Source organism: Rhopilema esculentum, chromosome 9 (genome assembly GCF_057945365.1).
Source record: "Rhopilema esculentum isolate cy_ngs chromosome 9, ASM5794536v1, whole genome shotgun sequence".
Taxonomy (NCBI): domain Eukaryota; kingdom Metazoa; phylum Cnidaria; class Scyphozoa; order Rhizostomeae; family Rhizostomatidae; genus Rhopilema; species Rhopilema esculentum.
Window position 1 is genome coordinate 12,934,147 of NC_142823.1, and position 18,653 is coordinate 12,952,799.

General features: G+C 35.4%; 2 pseudogenes; both read right to left on the bottom strand.

Annotated features, from left to right (window-relative positions):
• Positions 1–643: 643 nt before the first annotated feature.
• Positions 644–2,562, bottom strand: LOC148959742 (uncharacterized; annotated as a pseudogene).
• A 2,379-nt stretch (positions 2,563–4,941) lies between these two features.
• Positions 4,942–13,035, bottom strand: LOC148959743 (uncharacterized; annotated as a pseudogene).
• Positions 13,036–18,653: the final 5,618 nt, after the last annotated feature.

An 18,653-nucleotide genomic window follows, 5' to 3' on the forward strand; every position in this document is an offset into this window, starting at 1 on the left:
AAACTGCTTTTCAAACCCCCTTCTCAAGAGGTTGTTCGTCAAGGCATGCCTGCTCAATTTAAAGATTTCCCAACAACGAGATTAATAATTGATTGCACAGAAATATTTGCAGAGGTTCAATCATCTATGAAAGCACATTCACAGACATGGTCCGAATACAAGCATCATAATACATGGAAAGTTTTAATTGGCATATCACCCTCTGGCCTAATTACCTTTGCCTCAAAGTTATGGTCTGGTAAGTTCTCTGATAAAGAAATCACTCTTAAGTCAGGTGTTCTAGCACTTCTTGAGGATGGTGATAACCTAATGGCTGACCGTGGCTTTGATGTCAAAGATATTCTTCCTCCTGGAGTGACTCTAAACATCCCACCTTTCAAGGGTACATGAGCACAACTGACAGCGAATGAGACAGAAGAAACTGCTCGCATTGCTTCTGTACCCTCTATATGTACAGTATACAATGATATTTTGTAAAGATTAAACACATACCAATACTTTTAAGCATACAAAATGTTACATCTATGTATGTATAGTATACAATGATTTTATCTAAAGATCAAACACATACCAATACTTTTAAGCATACACAATGTTACATCTATGTACGTATAGTATACAGTGATATTATGTGAAGATTAAATACATACCAATTCTTTAGAGCATACACAATGTTTACTTGAATACATATTTAACTTATAAAAACTTCTTAAAAGGCTTTAAGAAATTATTTTATTTATTATTATTATTATGTTTAGCCAACGATACTGAACATTTTTACAAACAGGATTTATTTTGTGTGTGTATATCTTAATAATAACAAGAAATTATTTGAATTCATCAAAGTTTTTCCAATTTCCATGTAAATATAATTTGAATTCACGTTTCACTCGCTTAGTGAAAAATTCAGGAATAATTTCTCTCCAGTAAAAGAAGTGAAGCTAGGGTAGCATGTACGATAAAACAAATTCTTCATCATTTTGTATTGACTCCACAAACAATGATTCACTACAAGCAAACCAAACAACAAAATCAATACGTTTAAAAACAGCACAAAACATTTGGCCTTGAACTTGATAATAGTATTGATGTTTGCGCTTGATAGTGCGGCCATTATTCTCCAAGAAGAACTTCTTATCTTTGAGTGCATCCTGAAGAGAGATTTTGAACTTGGAGAATGGACATTTTATTTCCAAACCCCATCTTTCATTGTTAAAAGAAACCATGCCATCCAAAAATGCAGCAAGAAAAGGAGAAGAAGAAGATAATTGGAGGCCAGTTTCAGAAAAATGACATTCAGGCCATGCTCTTTCATGTAGATTGTGTAGAGCTCAATGGCATGTCCTTCAAATTTCTTGCCATGGCTGGTTGCTAAGGTTGAGAAACACTTGAAAAACATATCCAATTGCTGTTGGAGAATTGACCAAGGGTCACCTTCTCAATGTCAGAAATTTTTTTCAGCAGACAAAGATTGGCTATGACAATAAATGTTCATCATATCTTTAGAAGATTGTTTGGAGAAGATTGAAAGAGACTGCTTTGGCTAAAGATGGATCTTGAGTATCAGTTCCACTGGTGAAAGCACTGTACTTGAAGAAGGAAGATCAGATTCTGAAGCTGGATAAAAACCTAAAGAATCCGCTATTTGGCATGAATTTTGTTAATTTTGATTTTAAAATTTCAAGATTTTTAATTTTCACGGTTCTATGGCTGGTAATCCGAGGGTCAAATGATTTTGGACCATCATAACCATCATAATTCCTTCCAAACTTAATTTTCTTTATTACAACTCCATCAATTGGATTAAAAGCTGGATTAAAAGACAGAAGGGCAGAGGCAATTGGCACATTCCATGAGGTTAATTTTGATGTCCAGAAAACCGCTGATTCAAATCCTTGAAGACCACGCCGGTTAAAATCTTCCAGGGCAAAGAGAACTCCACCAACATGGTTGCAGCTTCCAAAGCCACCAAAACCAATGCCAGCAGGACAAGAACAGGCAGCAGAGCAAACATCACCAGAAAGATTTGAAAGCTTTTAAATTACTTTATAGAGAACCTTCTTCATAGATGCCTTGACAGGAACATTTAAGAAAGTAAACTCCTTTTTCTTAGCTACATCAATCTTAGTGATAAAGCCTTCAAAGAAAAAATGAAATGCTTTCAGTTTCTTGTAGGCAGTACTCTTAAGAAGGATGTGCTTGAATTTTGATGTTCGAATAACCAAATATCCATAGAGCTGCAGAAAAGTGAAATGGGGTGTTCCACATAAGTCAGCTGTCCAAGGAAGATGCTTGCACTGATCATAAATAGCCTCAAATGTGAAATCATTTTCGTGACAAAGTAAGGAGGACTCATCTGAAATGTCATTGGATTGAGAATTGAAATTCTTTGCATGAGAAAAGACAGCATGTGCACGAAGAATAAGGTCGGCTTTGACACCGGAAGTTTTCTCCCTGTATTGTACAAGAATATGCTTCAATTCTTTAATAGTCAGTGCGCCAAGATCTTCTAAACAATCAACTTTCTTTTCCTTTGGCAGCAACAATTTGAATGCATCCATTTCAATGAAAAATCAGGCGTAAAAAATTCTTAAATGTAGAAATATATAATCAACTCTGTAGATGTCCAAAGAGGCCCAAACGTTTGCACAGCCGACTATATCAGTTGCCTCTACTCCAAGCGCTCCTCTCTCTTTCAAACACCGCGTGACGTAATTGTGAAGGGGGTCCTTTGGGCTTATTCAGCACTTGGGGTGAAATCAAAAGAAGGGTGCCTCAAGGCTCAATCCTAGCTCCACTGATATCTGTAATTTTGTCGATGATTCCTCCCTTTATGCAACACATGTTGATTTGGAAAACATTTAAAAAAAGAAACTAAAAAAGATGCAATCAACATCATCAAATGGTTTTCAGATAATAAAATGAAGCTAAATAAAAATAAAAATAATACATATCGATGATGCTAGGTGCTATATGTAGCCTTCTTGCAATAAATTTTCAAAAAATGTGCATTATACTCAGAAAGATGCGAATTTCAAGGTCATTACAAATTAACAATAAATCAAAGACTAGTTTTTCATAATTTTATCATAAAACAAAGAACAGTTTTTCATAATACAGCTTCATGGTTGAGACCAGCTCATAAGAATCTACAAACAGATTCAAGCGAAAAAAATTAATGAACGCTTGTCTTTGGCCTTTCTCTCGTTTTTCAGCAGCTATTTTATGCAATGATGGTTAGAGTGTTCCCAAAGGTGCATGGTAGTCTCTGGCTGACATCGAAACCATTTGTTTGTGTGTTTTTTTATTGCAAACTATCTAGGACTGCAGGACCAAAAAGGTGATTACATAAATAAGCTCAGGGTTAGAGGCTCAATTTCATAGTCAAAAGTCATTGGACATTGACAGATGGAAAACAAAGTCACAAGGCATTTTGTGATGTGAAGGGGATAAAGTGAACCATGTCTTTTGACTGCCTCTTTTTGAAATACTGAATGGCTTCCTGCTTTATTTTGCGATTTGGAAATTGATCCAAAAGTGAGCCTGGATTCTTTCTTTCATATTTATTGCTGATGGTTGCTAGGTCAGTCTTGGCTTCAAACAGCAGCACATCTTTATCCTGTTAAAAACCAAAAACATTTTATGGTATTTTGAAAAACTATTCAAATTAAATTGAATAATGTGTAAAATGTATACCACACCATAACAGGTATCTTTCTCACAATTTCTTCACCTAGTTTGTATTTGGAATAAGAAACTTTGAAGTATTCGTCTCCTGTGTTTGATGTCATCTGTTTTTTTTTTAAGGTTTCCACTAAAATGCAGTGTTGCCAATGCATGTCAAGAAAAAATGATATTTGAAATTTGCACCTCTAATCTCCATTTAAATATTCTTGTTGACTCCCCTTATGATAATGTAATTGAGGGCAACATGTATTTTGGATAATTGAATAAAAAGTCAAAATTACATTTATATATGGAAAACATGCTCAATTTTTCACATTATTTTTTCACATCATACCATTCCATTACATTCCAGCTTTGCTCTTTGCAAGAATCTCAGTGCCAAACTTTAACCTTACATCCGTTCCCATCCAGGAGAAATGCAGCATTTTTGGGTGCCATTGATTTAGAGTTGAATGAAAACTCTCAAGACCACTGGTTTGGTCACTGTATGATAGCATCTTAACTGCACCGCAAAGTTTTGGATCAAATACAATTGCCTTGAGTTTATCAAATAGCACTGTACCTGTATAGTATATATGGAAAAGTGAGAAAAAAACTACCTGTTTTCCACAAACTAGCGTTATTGAAACAGAATATCAAAAAAAGGAATGATCCATTTTCTTCTTTCAGTAATTGGTTAATGGACACAATTTTTAAATAGGGGGACCCCCTCCCCTCCCCCCAACAAGGCATACCTCCTCCCGGAAACAAGAAACAATTTTGTGCTCTTCCTGTAACCTTTTTGCAACAATTGTAACTTATTAACATTGACATGTAGTAGTTGAACTTTCAAAGTATGGCATTTAAGTATGAACTTTGAAACAAGTATGAACTTTGAAACAGAAACACATAAAAGCAGCAAATAGAAGTATTTATCTTTTGACCACACCCTTAATGCATGAGACGCATCCTTTTTGTTGGCAAAAACTACTTATTTACCCCTGTAAAAAAATTTTGGCTCCACCCTGGAGGAAATCTATAAAATTTGATGAATGTTTTATTTGCACACATGTATTTTGTAGAGCTTCAAATTGGAAGGGCTTGACTTTTTTATTTGACACACAGAATATATTTTATGCAACAACAATCCATCTACTCAGGCAAAAACATGTAAAGAATATGGCTGCTTGTTTCCAAATCTGAGAGAAAAGCTTATTAAAAACTAGATGCTAATTGGGGGAGGGGGGTTTCTTGAAAGGGGAGCTTAAACAAATGCTAATTGTTCTGCTGCTGATCAAATTCACATTCAAAAAGAATTTGTTGTATTTTAATTTTTGCTTTTCTGTTCTGCTTGTCTGGGAGCTTCTTCAAAATTGGTATAATACTTTCCGCAAAGCTAACGTCTGCATCAAACACCTCTGCCTTTGGTACACCATCATCCTTCAGGGCTTCAATTAATAGAAGGTTTTTCCAACTGAGTCGATAGAAGGTTTTTCCAACTTCCTTTTTCCGGTGTTTGATTTGGGTCTACTACCTCCTACTGGGGTGGGTGTAATGCTGGCAGGACTCTCAGGAAGAATCATATCAGAGGAATCTTCAATATTGAGGTTGCTGGTAGTTGGCCTGTTTGTGACAGAATCTTTTATAAAAGTCATCTGATCAAACATTTTACATTTCAGTAGTTTTCCGGCTGCAGCCCCAGAACGTGTCATCAGTTCCTTTTTTTGATATCCTCTGGTAAATCAGAATTCCAAATTTATTTTTTAGCGACAAAATAGCTGAGAGTCTAGTTGAAATGTGTTACTTAACAATGTTTTTAGAATTATATTTATATGAATATTTGTTTACAACACCATACCTGCCGTAAAAGCTCTATTAGAAAAGGGCTAAATGAAAAGTCAAAATGGCAACTATGTGCATCTAGTTTCAAGTTAAAGTCGTAGTTTTTCACTTTTGCAACATGGAACACATCCAAGTAACGTTTTATTTTTTTATTCTGTCCGGATAAATTTTACGACTGGTCCATGACGATTTGTGACCAAAGTATTGTACAACAAATGCTCACTATCTAACAGCTGTAAACATCGTTTTATACCTTCAAGTTCCATCTTATTTGAACCACCAACTTCATTACTCTTGAAAGATGGATTTTTGTACAGACACATTAGGCATGATTCAAAAACTAGAAATGTTCGCTCATTCCATCCAACTGGCGTAGTATTTATAGACTCAACATATTCTTCTGATGCTGAAGATTCATTTGGTACCCACTCATGGCTATCTGAAGATGACATTCTCTCCGGGCTTGCTTCTGGAATCAAATTGGTAATCACAGCTCTGACAGGAAGCTGCCGTTCAACTGAATGCATGCATCTTTTGTCCTGTGCTCTGTCTTGGTATCTAGAATAGAAATACAGTGGATCAAATCTAGAGAATTTTGATTGTAGCTGAAGTTCCTAACAATGGTTTCTTTTGACAGTTCTACTTACTAAGAGCATTTGATATTTTTTGATATTTTTTTGATGCACTTTCTTTAAGGTGTCCTCTGGAAAATCAGAATTCCAAATTCATCAGAATTCGAAAATGCAAATTCATAGAACTCAATATTGACGTTTTCGATCTTTTAGTGACAAAAATCTAGTTGAAATGTGTTACTTAACAATTTTTTTTAAAATTACATTTATATAAATATTTGTATACCACATCATACATACAGTAAAAGCTCTATTAAGCCCCTCTTATCAAGCAAAAATTTTAAATAAGCCCCCCTCTCTTTTAAGCCTCCACTTTAGAACTAAGAAGTAAATGAGCTCCCTTGACTTTGAGCTTTTACGGTATATTTACATATGGTATACCATGCTGCAAAGTATGTTTTGTCAAGTTATTGTTAAAAATCAACGTTAATGAGCAAGAAATACACATTGAAAACGAAATACAAACGATGACAAAGAAACAGAGACAAAAGGCTGTAAAAATTTATGAAATGCACGAGGAAGTACGATATTACATTGTGTAGAGTAGGCCTAAACACGTCATGAAAATTGAAGGAAAAAATCAAACAAAAGTTACCCTCTTTTTCAAATTTCTGACTCAGTTCCCACCAAGATTGCTGCTTTTTAGGGCCATCTTTATAAGATCGGCATGAAGTATCCCATAAACAACGATATTGTTTAAGTTCCTCAACAAATAATTCTTCAGACCATTCCGTCTGGGATTCGGTCTCTTCCTCGACATTGTATCGCCCGTGCTTTCATTTTCAAACACAAGATAATTTGAATCTACTGTAGGGGATTGACTTTGCTGAAACTGGCATAAAATCGACATGACTTCTGGCCTTATTGTTATTTTTTCCATCGTTTGAACAAGATTTTCTCAGCGTAGAAGAGCGTGGAGTTGATTTTTCGGATAAGCGCTAAAGAAAACAAGACAGGGTGATGAGGCATTTTATGTAAACCAGACAAGAAAACAAAGCATCTAATTGGTTCGTGAGAATCTGGTCGCAGAAAAGTTAAAATCTATTCAACTGCCAAAAGCAGTCGCGCGATCGCCAGTGCAAAGGGGAATCACTGCCATTGGGTTAAATGCGCATGCCCAGAACAACAGTCGCGCCAGATTCGCCGAAGTGGAAACCCGCCTTTAGATCTTTCAAGCTGTTTTTGGAACAGAATTTCATCAAAACCTGTCTTGTTGTGGCCCCCTCGATAAAAACTCTTTTCTTCTAGCTGGTAAAAAATTATAGGCACAGAGATTAGATAAGGTCAATCAGTGACTGTTAACTACTATAACCAGCACCAAAATTTAACTGCTGACATGAAACTTCACATTTTCAAACCTTTTTCACTGAATGAATACCCAAACCATTGGATGTACTAAAATGATATTCACAAACCTAAAAGGCCATGCCATCATTCCTTCATCTTAATTATTTTAACATTTATCAAACTTATAAAAACTATGTAATGTTCTTATCAGCCTTTCAATATTGGCAATGTTGACATCTCATCTTCTATATCAACCTTTCATGCATACACATTGGAAACTCAGGAAAGTTGCATCGCAAAGGATGATACGTGGAAATCCACCACATCTGGTACAAAAGAAATTGTCATAGACGTCAACTTGAAGCAGCTTGAAAAATGAATACCATGCCACTCTCCACTGATGGTAAGTAAGGCAATGTTCTATTTTATAGCCAGCTGCTGCGAGGTTCATTTCAATACAATTAGGTAATTCAAAAGTGATTGGTTAAGAGAAAGGAAAGATAAAGTTCTACAAAACTCACAAACATCCTTAAATAAGTACCACAGAAAAATTGTCATTTTATAGTTGTAAACGCTATATTCAAAAAGCTATCTAAAAAAGGTACCTGTTTCCTGATACGAAGTGGTGCAAGTAGTTCATGAGAACATCATGACCAGTTAGAAAACTTCCCATATTCCATACCCCCTTCAGTCAATCATCATACAATTTTGTGTGCTGATGCATGTCCTTGTTACATTTGAGATATGGAACTAGCAAAGCAGATTATTGGAAACCAAAGAAGATAACTGGACACAACAACGTAGGAAAAAGGAAAATTAAAAACTTTGTCTGGATTTAGACAAACAGAAGAATTTCACAATGCATCAGTTAAGCAAATATTAATAGAATTTTTCTAATTTGACAAAAGTGTATAACAACAGTTCAGTTAGCATTTCGATCCATGTAAAACATTTTTAGCTTCCACTTGTTAATTTAAAATGAGTTAATTTAACAAAGACTATCCATCATTCAAGAGCACAATATTCTTAGTTAATGCAGTCCTTACCATAAACATCAATGATCTTATTCTGCATTAAAGTCTCTTCTTATCCTTTTCTCAAAAAACACCACATGTTTCGCCACAAGCATTCTGTCCAACATCAGTTAAATCAGGAACCAATTGAAAGATGTTTTCGTCTGTAAGCTGAACATTAGAACCAAGCAATCCATTGAATACGGTTCTTTTGAATGATAATATCTCCATGGGAATTATTCTCTCTGAAACTGCTTTTCGTACATAATTTTTTAAAAAGGAAGTTTTCAAATTTTCACATGTCTGTAGAAAATCAATTAGAAAATTCAGGGATGGTAGCTTTTTCTATGGTAAGTGTGACATTGAAACAGGTCACATGTTTACAAGAACGCTGGTTATTCGAATCAAGACACTTAAAACCACCCATGTCTATTCCAACAACTCCATACCCACCATCTGTTGATCGCACATAAACAAGAGACTCCCTAGTCAATGACAGTTCAACAAAGGCTGGAAGTTCCCAGACAGTCTTTTATAGACAGCCAGATTGCTTGTCTTTTTATAAGAACATTGTTTATAATAGGAAAACAAGGGGCTCGAAAGTCAACAGCAGTCTGACTTTTTTAAAAATTTTCATGTTCATTATGCTTTGTTGCTGGTGGTTGGAAACAAATGTGACTTTATGTGAGTTCTTTGCAAAGTTTTAATGAATGGAAACAGTTACTTCAGAATAAATTTAAAATATCTTAAGGCCTAAAATGTAAGTCTTTTTAGAATATTGAATCCCAACAAAAATCAAGGTATTATTATAAAAATTTGTATAAAATGATTTTCTTATTTTGTAGAAACAACACTTCAGTCTTGCATTAATTGTCATTCGTATTTTTAAAATTAGATTTATATCACAGACTTTGTGATAATAAACTTCTTAATCATCTTCACTATACTGAAGATCAAAGAGCAGTTGGCTTATTTTAATCTTAGCAAGGCGTTTCTGTTTTTTTGTATCAAACTTCGACAGTACAGAGAGTCTTCATCTTCACTTATAGATTTTTAGAGTGGTTTGTCACAGTCGACCATTGACTTACTCCAATCTGATTCGCTCAAGGCAGTGCATGCCTTCAAGTGTGACATTATTTTTCTCTTTATCTTCTTCGACAAAGCTGCAGTAGCGAAACAGCTACTTGCGGCACTGCCGCTAGGACTTGGCATGGAGAACTGGAGCTCTTCTGCCTGTACAACAAATCCAGCTTCCATTGGGGAAAGGTTGCTCTCCATAAGTTTATTTGCACTTTTTTCATGCAAGAATGCAATTTGCTCAAAATATCAACATTTTGGCAACGTTGCAGCTGCAGCACCAGACTGGGTCATGCGATTTTGCTTGTCCAAACATTTTTCAAAGTATCTTCCAGATTCTTTAATTGTTTCTAAAGAAAGTCAACTGAAAAAATGGAGCAATCTGCATTTACTCTGGGCGTTCTAAAATTTTCTAGACAAAGACACTGTTCGCAGTACACTTTTTGCAGTCTGTTTGTAGTATCTAGTTGTTTGAAAGACTAAAACTAACTATTTTTGTTGAACATAGCTGATAGCTTTTTCCACGAATTTTACTTTGCTGTTCTGTCTTAATACATTGGATGATTCACATCCCAATGACATCGCAACTCTTTAATGGCTTTAATGAATGCTTCTCTTTCCCACTCTACACTATCAGTTATCTCATCCTAAGATATAAAAAATACCCCATAATTAGTTTCATCATCAGAACTCCCATCAAAAATTTAGATCATTTCTATCATAACATCAATTTTCTGCAAGCCCTGAATTCAAGACAAAATACAAAAAAGAGATTCTCCGATTTTAGGGGGCTCTGCAGCTTTATATTTAAAAGAAAATACTCATCAATTATTTCTATGTTTTTAGATAGGGGTGCATTGTGAAAAAGAAAGCAAACAAATAAGCTCACTGTGTTTTCTTCATCTTCACCATCTCCATCAACCAAATCAGGAGTCTGTGATGACTGAAGCTGTTGCTGTTGAGCAGCCAAATAAACAGCCAACATTTCAGGGTTTTGAAGAATTTCTGAGAGGTCGTTTATTTCAGACATATTGATAGAACCATAAAACTTAATGGAGCCTGCCGTCGTCAATTTGAATTTTGAATGTTGTATAATGATCCGATCATCTAAATCTTAAATAGGGTGTTTGTGTAGGTAGGGGAGTGTTTGAGGAAAGAATGGGGAACAATGGAGAGAGGAAAGAGGTAGGCCATCAGAAATAAAAAACAACAGTTAGCTGTTAAGATTTTTCCTTTTTGCATGTAATTAGCTGTGGCATAGTTCTTGTTTATACGTCATAAGCCCCCCGACATAAAAAAAAATCACTGGTTCTGATATAAAGCGGAATCCAATTTCGCTGGAAGTTAGTGACCGATGCTGTTTATTTGCTCAAGCTGTTTGTTGATCCCAAGACGACCACTACACTAACAACACGAAAAACACCTAAAGATCACACTTCATCTGTTTATTCTCAACATTCCTCTTTAACTGCTCCTGATACCTGTTCTTTTCCTGATTTCGATGAAGATGAAGATGTTCAAATTTTATACTTGGTTTCCAAATTTCTCTTCTCTGGAATCTGTTTTTGATTATTTAGCACAAAAGTTGGATAATATTTCTTATTGGCAGGGATCCAAGTCACATGATGTATCTAAAGACAAACCGGACAGGCCAGATGAACATGGGAAATCTGGTCCCAAACGCAAGTTATCTTATCTGTACTTGTTATACCTAACATCAACGGGAAACGTATGTTATTCCTTGTGAAGGCAAAAGTATTTTCATCAATGAAGAGTGCCCAGTACATTGTATATGTTCATTTAGACCAAATCAATGGTGATGTGGTTCATGCTAAATGCGACTGTAAAGTTGGCCAAGGAGGGTGCTGCAAGCATGTCGTGCTTTACTTTATACTTTACTTCACTTTCAATCATTTAATCTGTCAATCATTTAATTCCGTTGAGATTCATCTCCTTGGAAATTGATTATGTTTTTGCATTAGTTAGTGGTTTCCCTGTGAGCAGCCCTTTTCGCATAGGTTTAAAGAAGGCACATTTCCTAATAAACATCCATCGATCTATTATTGTTCCTTTCGCCATACTGTTTTTTTCTTTCATCAATAGCTCCAGATTATCAATGACTGTAACTTTAATGAATTTCAAAATTTTGAGTTTTGCAAAATTGGTTTAATTTATTCTTAGTGTAATTTGTTTGTATCACTAAAATATATTGCCATTTCCCATGAGATATGCGGTTCTCTTTCATGTCCTTGCTCTATCGTGGATTGATCATGTGATTTATCTGCTTTAAAAACTAAATTGAAAATTATTCCCGCCAAAGGAGATTTTGAACACGCTAGGTGAGTACTTTAATTTTTTGTTCTGAGCTGAGCCAGTAATCTTAGAATAAGTAAAAGTGAGATGCATTACATGTTGGAAAAAGTGCAAACAAACCTTTTAATTTTGATTATGCTGATAATGACCATGCAAGAATTCAACTCCAGATAAATTGAAATTAAGGCAGGCTTTCTTTAATTGTTGTGAGGCTAGATTGATCTTGATTTGTTCTTAAATTACTATTAGCGTGTAAGCAGTGGTATTGCTAGCTATTGCCTTCCAGGCAGGTGCAGGTGTTCACGCCTTGTTTGCCCACAAACATAGTGTCTATTATTCTTCGTTTGCAAACATATTTGGAAATGAATCGCCAACGTAACCCTGAACTGCAAAATCTATCGTTTTAGAGATGAAAGGGGTTGGCTCAGCCTCTTCATATTTCTTTTAATTGGTTTCTAACTTTTTACTGGTTTTAAGGCTCGTGCTCTTAGAAAATTATTCTTATGAAAAAATAGTTTAACTGCCTACTATTAGGTGCCTAATTGCCATCCCCCCATCCGCTAATTAATTATTGAAAATTTGTCCAATTGATTTTGGCACTTTGTGTTAATTATTATAGTGAAATATGCGTAACACAGGCTAAATATTGTCGATGATAAATAATAGCTATATAATAGTGAAATAAGTGTACTTACTTATTTTAAATGCATTTTGAGTGTTCAGTATATGTAACTCATAATTTAGACCCCTCCGGTAATTGGAACCCCCCCCTCTCAATTAATTTTTGAACATAAAATCCGTCCCCTCCCATTTATTCTTACCCCCCGGCAGTTAGGCACCAAAGAGTAGCAATGGCTACTAAATAAAAAATAGATTTTTGGCATCCTGTAAACCTTTCTTATATCTACTGAACTTGGCAGTATGTACATTTTCCCCGTTTCATCTTCTTCCTCGTGATAGGCAGCCAAAATGTTTTACATTAACGTTAAGTTACGTGTCAATAAAAGGAATGAGTATATAAATTTCTCTAAAGTTTGGTGGTGTAAATTGTCATTTATCTTTAAGAAAATGGATACAGAAAAGAAAAACAAAGGAGTTGTGGAGGAGATGGATGTATGATCTCATGTTTTATTATATCCTTAGTCTTGACTATGAACATTTTTTTTTTTTTTAATTATTCCACGGAGAGGCATGTTTCCCTTAGCAATTCTCACAACTTCTTAACTTTACTTAAATTCACTTTTTCCACCCCATTGCTTGGACACTTAACTTTGTTGCAATCAATTGATAGTATATCAAAACTGATTATTCTAAATTGATATTTGGGTTTGAATTTTGTTTAAGACGGATTAGAATTGCACATTTTAAAATCTTCATTTAGCGTAATATAGAACCTACCATACCAGCAACAGATTGGCACAGTCAAGCGCCATTTTGCTTGATTTTATTTCACTTTTCTCAATTGCCTAGCATGAATAATAATAAAACAGTGATTTTAAGCATCGTTTTCTGACTCTTTGATATTTAGTCAGTTTGATGACAATAATTTGACCCAACCAACAGTTACTGTCTACGTCTCAGAAATAATTAGATATTTTTAAAATATTTTTTATAGTCTTTTGGTATAAATTTTCCCTTACCTTCCAGGAGGTTGAAAACGGAGAAAGTTGCGCGGAGAAAGAGATGGTATGATCGCAATCCTGTGTACTATTTTGCATGAAAAAAAATCAAATTGTTCATTTTGTTAATATCCTTCTTAGTCAGCCCAGAATGTACGTCAGTCGTAACTGGATGTACTACTTGAGTTAATTTTAGGCTGGACTTTACTTTGTTTGCAATTTCACTTCTTATCACCATATTCTTTGAACATCACGCTCTGTTGCACTCAATGAATATTGCATCAAATTTGATCATTCTAAATTGATCTTAGGGTTTAAGTTGTCTTCAAGACGATTTTGAATAGTAGATTTCAATATCTTCAGTGCTACTATACTAGCAAATTAAAAGATTTTAATTTTTTCATTTAACAGTTTTGATATTTAGTCAGTTTGACAACAATAATTGTACCCTATCAATCGTTACCCTTCGTGATGATAGGCAGCTTAAAAAAGGTTGACTGTTTGCGTTACAAATTTTGGAATATCTTTTAGGAAGTGGAAAAAAAAAGTAAAAAGAAAAGAGAGCAGCAGGTGGAAGTTGTCGACGGGGGAAGGAAGAAGGTATGATCTCATGACTTTGTATTATCTAACAGGAGTAAGAAACCTTTGCTCATTTTCTTATTACCTGTGCCTTTTGAAAAAAATTACAAATTTTATTTCTACTTTTCCAATTTCATTTTCACTTTTCGACTGTTCAATATGTCTATATAAAGCTAAATGTTCACCACCCAAACATATTGGCTCCTAAAACTACTAAAAGCTTGCGTTTTATTCGTAAATCTTGACCTTTATATTTGACGATTTCGGTATATTTTGCACCCTCTCTTCTTGATGTTGTTCTACAACAACACAACGGAAATCAGAAATAACGGGGGAAAAATACCTATAGACATTACAAGAGGACATAAATGTCTAAATTGAATATAAAGAAACACTGGCATATTTTTCTAAGAGCCCTGAAACATATACCTGCAATGGAGACCTTGTTCAATGTGTCACTTGATGTCGCTTCAAATTGAAATCGTGTCCACCATTTTTGAAAATGCACACATTATTCAAAGTGAGGCTAGAATTGTTCCTGATGGGTGGTTGTCATAGAAATAGGCACCCCCCTATTGGTTAACAAACTAATCAGCATAAATTATCATCTCATTTTCAAATTATGCAATTTTTCTTCTGTTGTTCAGGAACAACATTGCAAAATAAAGGGTTTATTTTGGTCTAGACAAGCTTTGTTTGAGCATTCAGAATCTTGTTGGTACTTGTAGGGAAATGAAAGGTGACGGACAAACCTTTCAGTTTCAATGCCATAGAAATTGCATGTACCTGTGATTGGAACCATGCAATTCATTTTTGCCAGCTGCAACTTTGCGTCAAGATCCCTACATAATGGGATATGTTTCAAAACATTTCTAATTTCGACAGACGTCATATTAATCAAGATATCTCTAAAACGAACATTACAAACTTGACAAAGCATCAGCTAGTGATCAATTGGACATGTATTTATTAACCTGAATTTTCTTGCGTCTGATGTGTACGTTCCAAGAGGACAATATTTGTGCATAATCAGAAATGCAGTTTGCATATGCAGAGTTCAAACTGAAGTATCTATAACATTTTCCAGTTTTATTTTGCTTTTCGTTATTTGCTCCAAATTGTCAGTCTCTTTTTTATCCTCAGTAATGAGGGTTGTCTCCATTACAGTTTTTTCATCAACTTCTACCTTTGTCTTTTTTTATTTTTGAAAAGCCTCTGCAGCTTGGCCATAACTTCCTCGGGATCTCCAACTTTCAAGTGGTCTCTTGCGCGATTTGTTTGTTCTGAGTGGCTGAATTTCTTCATTTGATCGTGGACTGCATGGCTTTTGTTGCCTGTTCTTTTGTACCAAGTGCTTTGGTTCAGATGTGCTTAGGAAAATGCAGTTTGTTTCATCCTTCCGCATCGAACTATCCATTGTCTTCAGAATAATCTCAAGATTGTTATTAAGTTCCATTAATTTGGCCTTGTTGGGACACTGGTGAATTTGATTTTGCAAAGTTTCTACCTTTGAGATGCATGCCCTACTTATAGAGCTTCATTTTTGTCAGTTAGCATGAGGGTCATCACTAGAGTTGGTACTTTCTTCATCTATCGCCGTTGGCATTCATGTTGTTGAAAATTTCTCTTCATAAGGGCTGTCGTCTTTTTATCAACTTGCAGGATACTTTGGTCGATCTTCAAGAAAGATTGATCAAGATATTTTTAAGGCAGGCTGCTCCAATCAATGTGTTTGCAATATGTAGATAGAACATGTGTTTGCAAGGCAATTTGTTCTGGCACCAGTCCGAACACTCACATTGGGGAATCCCTTAACTGCACTTATTATGAATAAGTCTCACACCCCGACAAAGATTTTATTTCAAAAATCAGTCTTATCTGCCAATATAATGCTGCTATCCCTAAAAGAGTCCGTTACGACATTTCTTACAGGAACCAAACAGTGCTGAATAAAGGCTTTTGGACGATTTTGCAAGTATGATGGAATGTTTTGTCCATAGGATCTAATTCCATTAGATTTTTGTGCCTTAACAATTTCTGTTAGATACTCCCGATACTGATATGGCAAGAAGCGTTCAATTATCAAGTCAGTAATGCCACAAAGAGTCTTTTTCGTTGACTTCTTTAAAAATTTGTATTTCAATAACTTGTTCAATGATTCCGCTCCATTGTTCGTATTGATATTTCTTCATAATTCCTTTTCTCTAAATGCATGCATCCAAGGCTCTTGACAAGAAAGCCACCATTGATTATTATATCTTTGAGCAAATAAATTAGATTTCCACACCTCTGGTGCTCTGTTAAAAAGTTTGCAAGAAGGGCCATTCGAATTATTTGGTGCATCGGCAATCAGATGTAGCTGTTTGAGTAGCTTCCGACGTTTAATACACAACAAACTGGATTCCTTTCTTCTTTTGCATCGTTTCCATGCTTGTTCTCTATGGAGTGCACACATTAAAACTCTTGTGTTGCACTCCTTAAGATGGAGGATAGGTCGAAAATCTGAAATTTTTTTGAAAAAATGCAAAATCGGTTTTTCCCTTGATTCTAACGTTTTACTATCAGAGAATAGAAAAATAGCAACAAAGTACCTTATTTTTTACTTTAAGACTGTCTATTTAAACTTTTTAATCAGTTGGTTTGGTGATTTTGACGTCAAATTACGATCAAAATCTTTCAGTTTCGTGACTTCCTATCAAAAGATTTAGGTCTACTTTTCCTGATACCCGGATATCATTCGAAAGCTCATTTTTTGCTTTGTTTGATTTTCCCATTATATTAGTATTCAAACTAACAATCAACCTGTAATTTGCCTTTGTCAAAGTCTACTTAGACAATCAACTTCAAAACGAGACTGAGAACATTGCATCTGATTGGCCAAGGCCAAAGATAGTGGTCATTGATTGGTTCGTTGGATCAGCTGATTTCAGCTGTCGTTTTAGTCGACTAAAGTCTGTGGTTTCGAACAAGTGTGTTCCAACTATTTCTTCGATATTATACCTTTTATTCCTTGTCATGGGCAAGATAAATTTCCAGTGCTTCAAAGGCATTCGGAAAAGGAGACAGATAAAAAAGATTGTTATTCGAGAGGCCATCGAAGAGGCAACTTCAACGAATGAATTTAGACCTATCACACCCTCATTTTCCACGCCAACAATGAGCGCAAAAAAGCTTGAAGCATTTGGCCTTACACTTGAAAGTATGCAGGATGAAATAGTTGGGATGGAGAGTCAGATTCAAATGGACAATTGCTTTCTGATTGTTAATAAGCAATGTTTGAACAAGTTATTTGTTGAACTTTGCTGCCCAAACTGTAACCAGACTGGCGTAATCTTTGACACTGTGAAGGGGAAACGATATGGGATTTTGTAGCAAGGCCTTCACTTACTGTAGTCTCTGTCAGTCAAAAATTAGCCAGGAGTACTTAAGCAAAAGAGTGGACCGATCAGAATCGACACAGAAACCATTTGAAGTTAAAGTTCGATCAGTGTTTGCATTCAGGGGTATTGGGTGCGGCTACAATGCAATAAAGGACTGGGCCAGCATGATGAATCTTCCAAACAATTGGAAAGCAAACAGACCCAATATAAGCTAAAAGAGCTTTCGAAGCTATATGGAGATAATAAGGTTTTTGTTCACTTAACCAAGATGTTGTGCATACAGTGTCAAAGGGAAAGTTCTTGACTCCAAAGCATGCTTCACATTCTTACTGGTCAAAAGCAGCCAATCACAGTTTTTGCCAGATTGAGCCATTGCATAACGTTGCAGTCCAGACATGATAGTTCCTCGCAATTTTATTAATTTTCTACAGAATGGAGAAAACAGAACCATGCACATTAATTCAAAGAGCGATAAAAGAAGCCAAAAGTTATTTACAAGGAGAGACCGTCCTCTTTTCCAACGAAAACAATTGCACTAAAGTGACGGAAGATGAAGTTGTCATAGATGAAAGAATGAAGAGCAATCACAAAGAAGCATATACAAAGCTGATTGCTTTAGTGAAAGCAGCAAACCTAAGGAATGGGGATTCTGTCAGATCACCTTCCTTCCGGGGATATCAATGTCCTATCCCTCTTTGTTGACCTTGATTTTGCGGGAATTCAAGTATTGATTGATAACGGAACAGGTCTAAATAAGAAAATTGCAATTGTAGCGTCTTCAACACTGTGACATTAAGAAACAAGGAGAGCACTAATCGGTCTTCTTGCTTTTTCAGGAAAAGACTATGTTTCTATTTTTTTGAAAAGGGAAAATAGCTTTTTTAGAGACAAATGGCAAAAAGATAGATTACCTAAATATATTTACGAATCTGGGGACCACGCTTCAAGTACCTAAAAAGTTGAGAGGGGATTGGAAAAGTTTTTATACGTATTTTATGGAAACGAAAGGATGCAAACGGTAAACGACGTGAGGAAGAAATGTTTTTGCAGAGTTTACAAATGAAAAGAAAATAACCGATTTAAGCTTGCTGCCACCTTGAATTTAAAGCTCAGAATCAGCGATCAAGTCGCTTAACGGTGGATATGGACAACCCAGCTAATCATGGATGGGATGAAAGCTGATCAGTTGTTTGGAGTGATGTATGCTACCCAGCTGATGTCGCAGAGCTGCTGAATAACGAAATT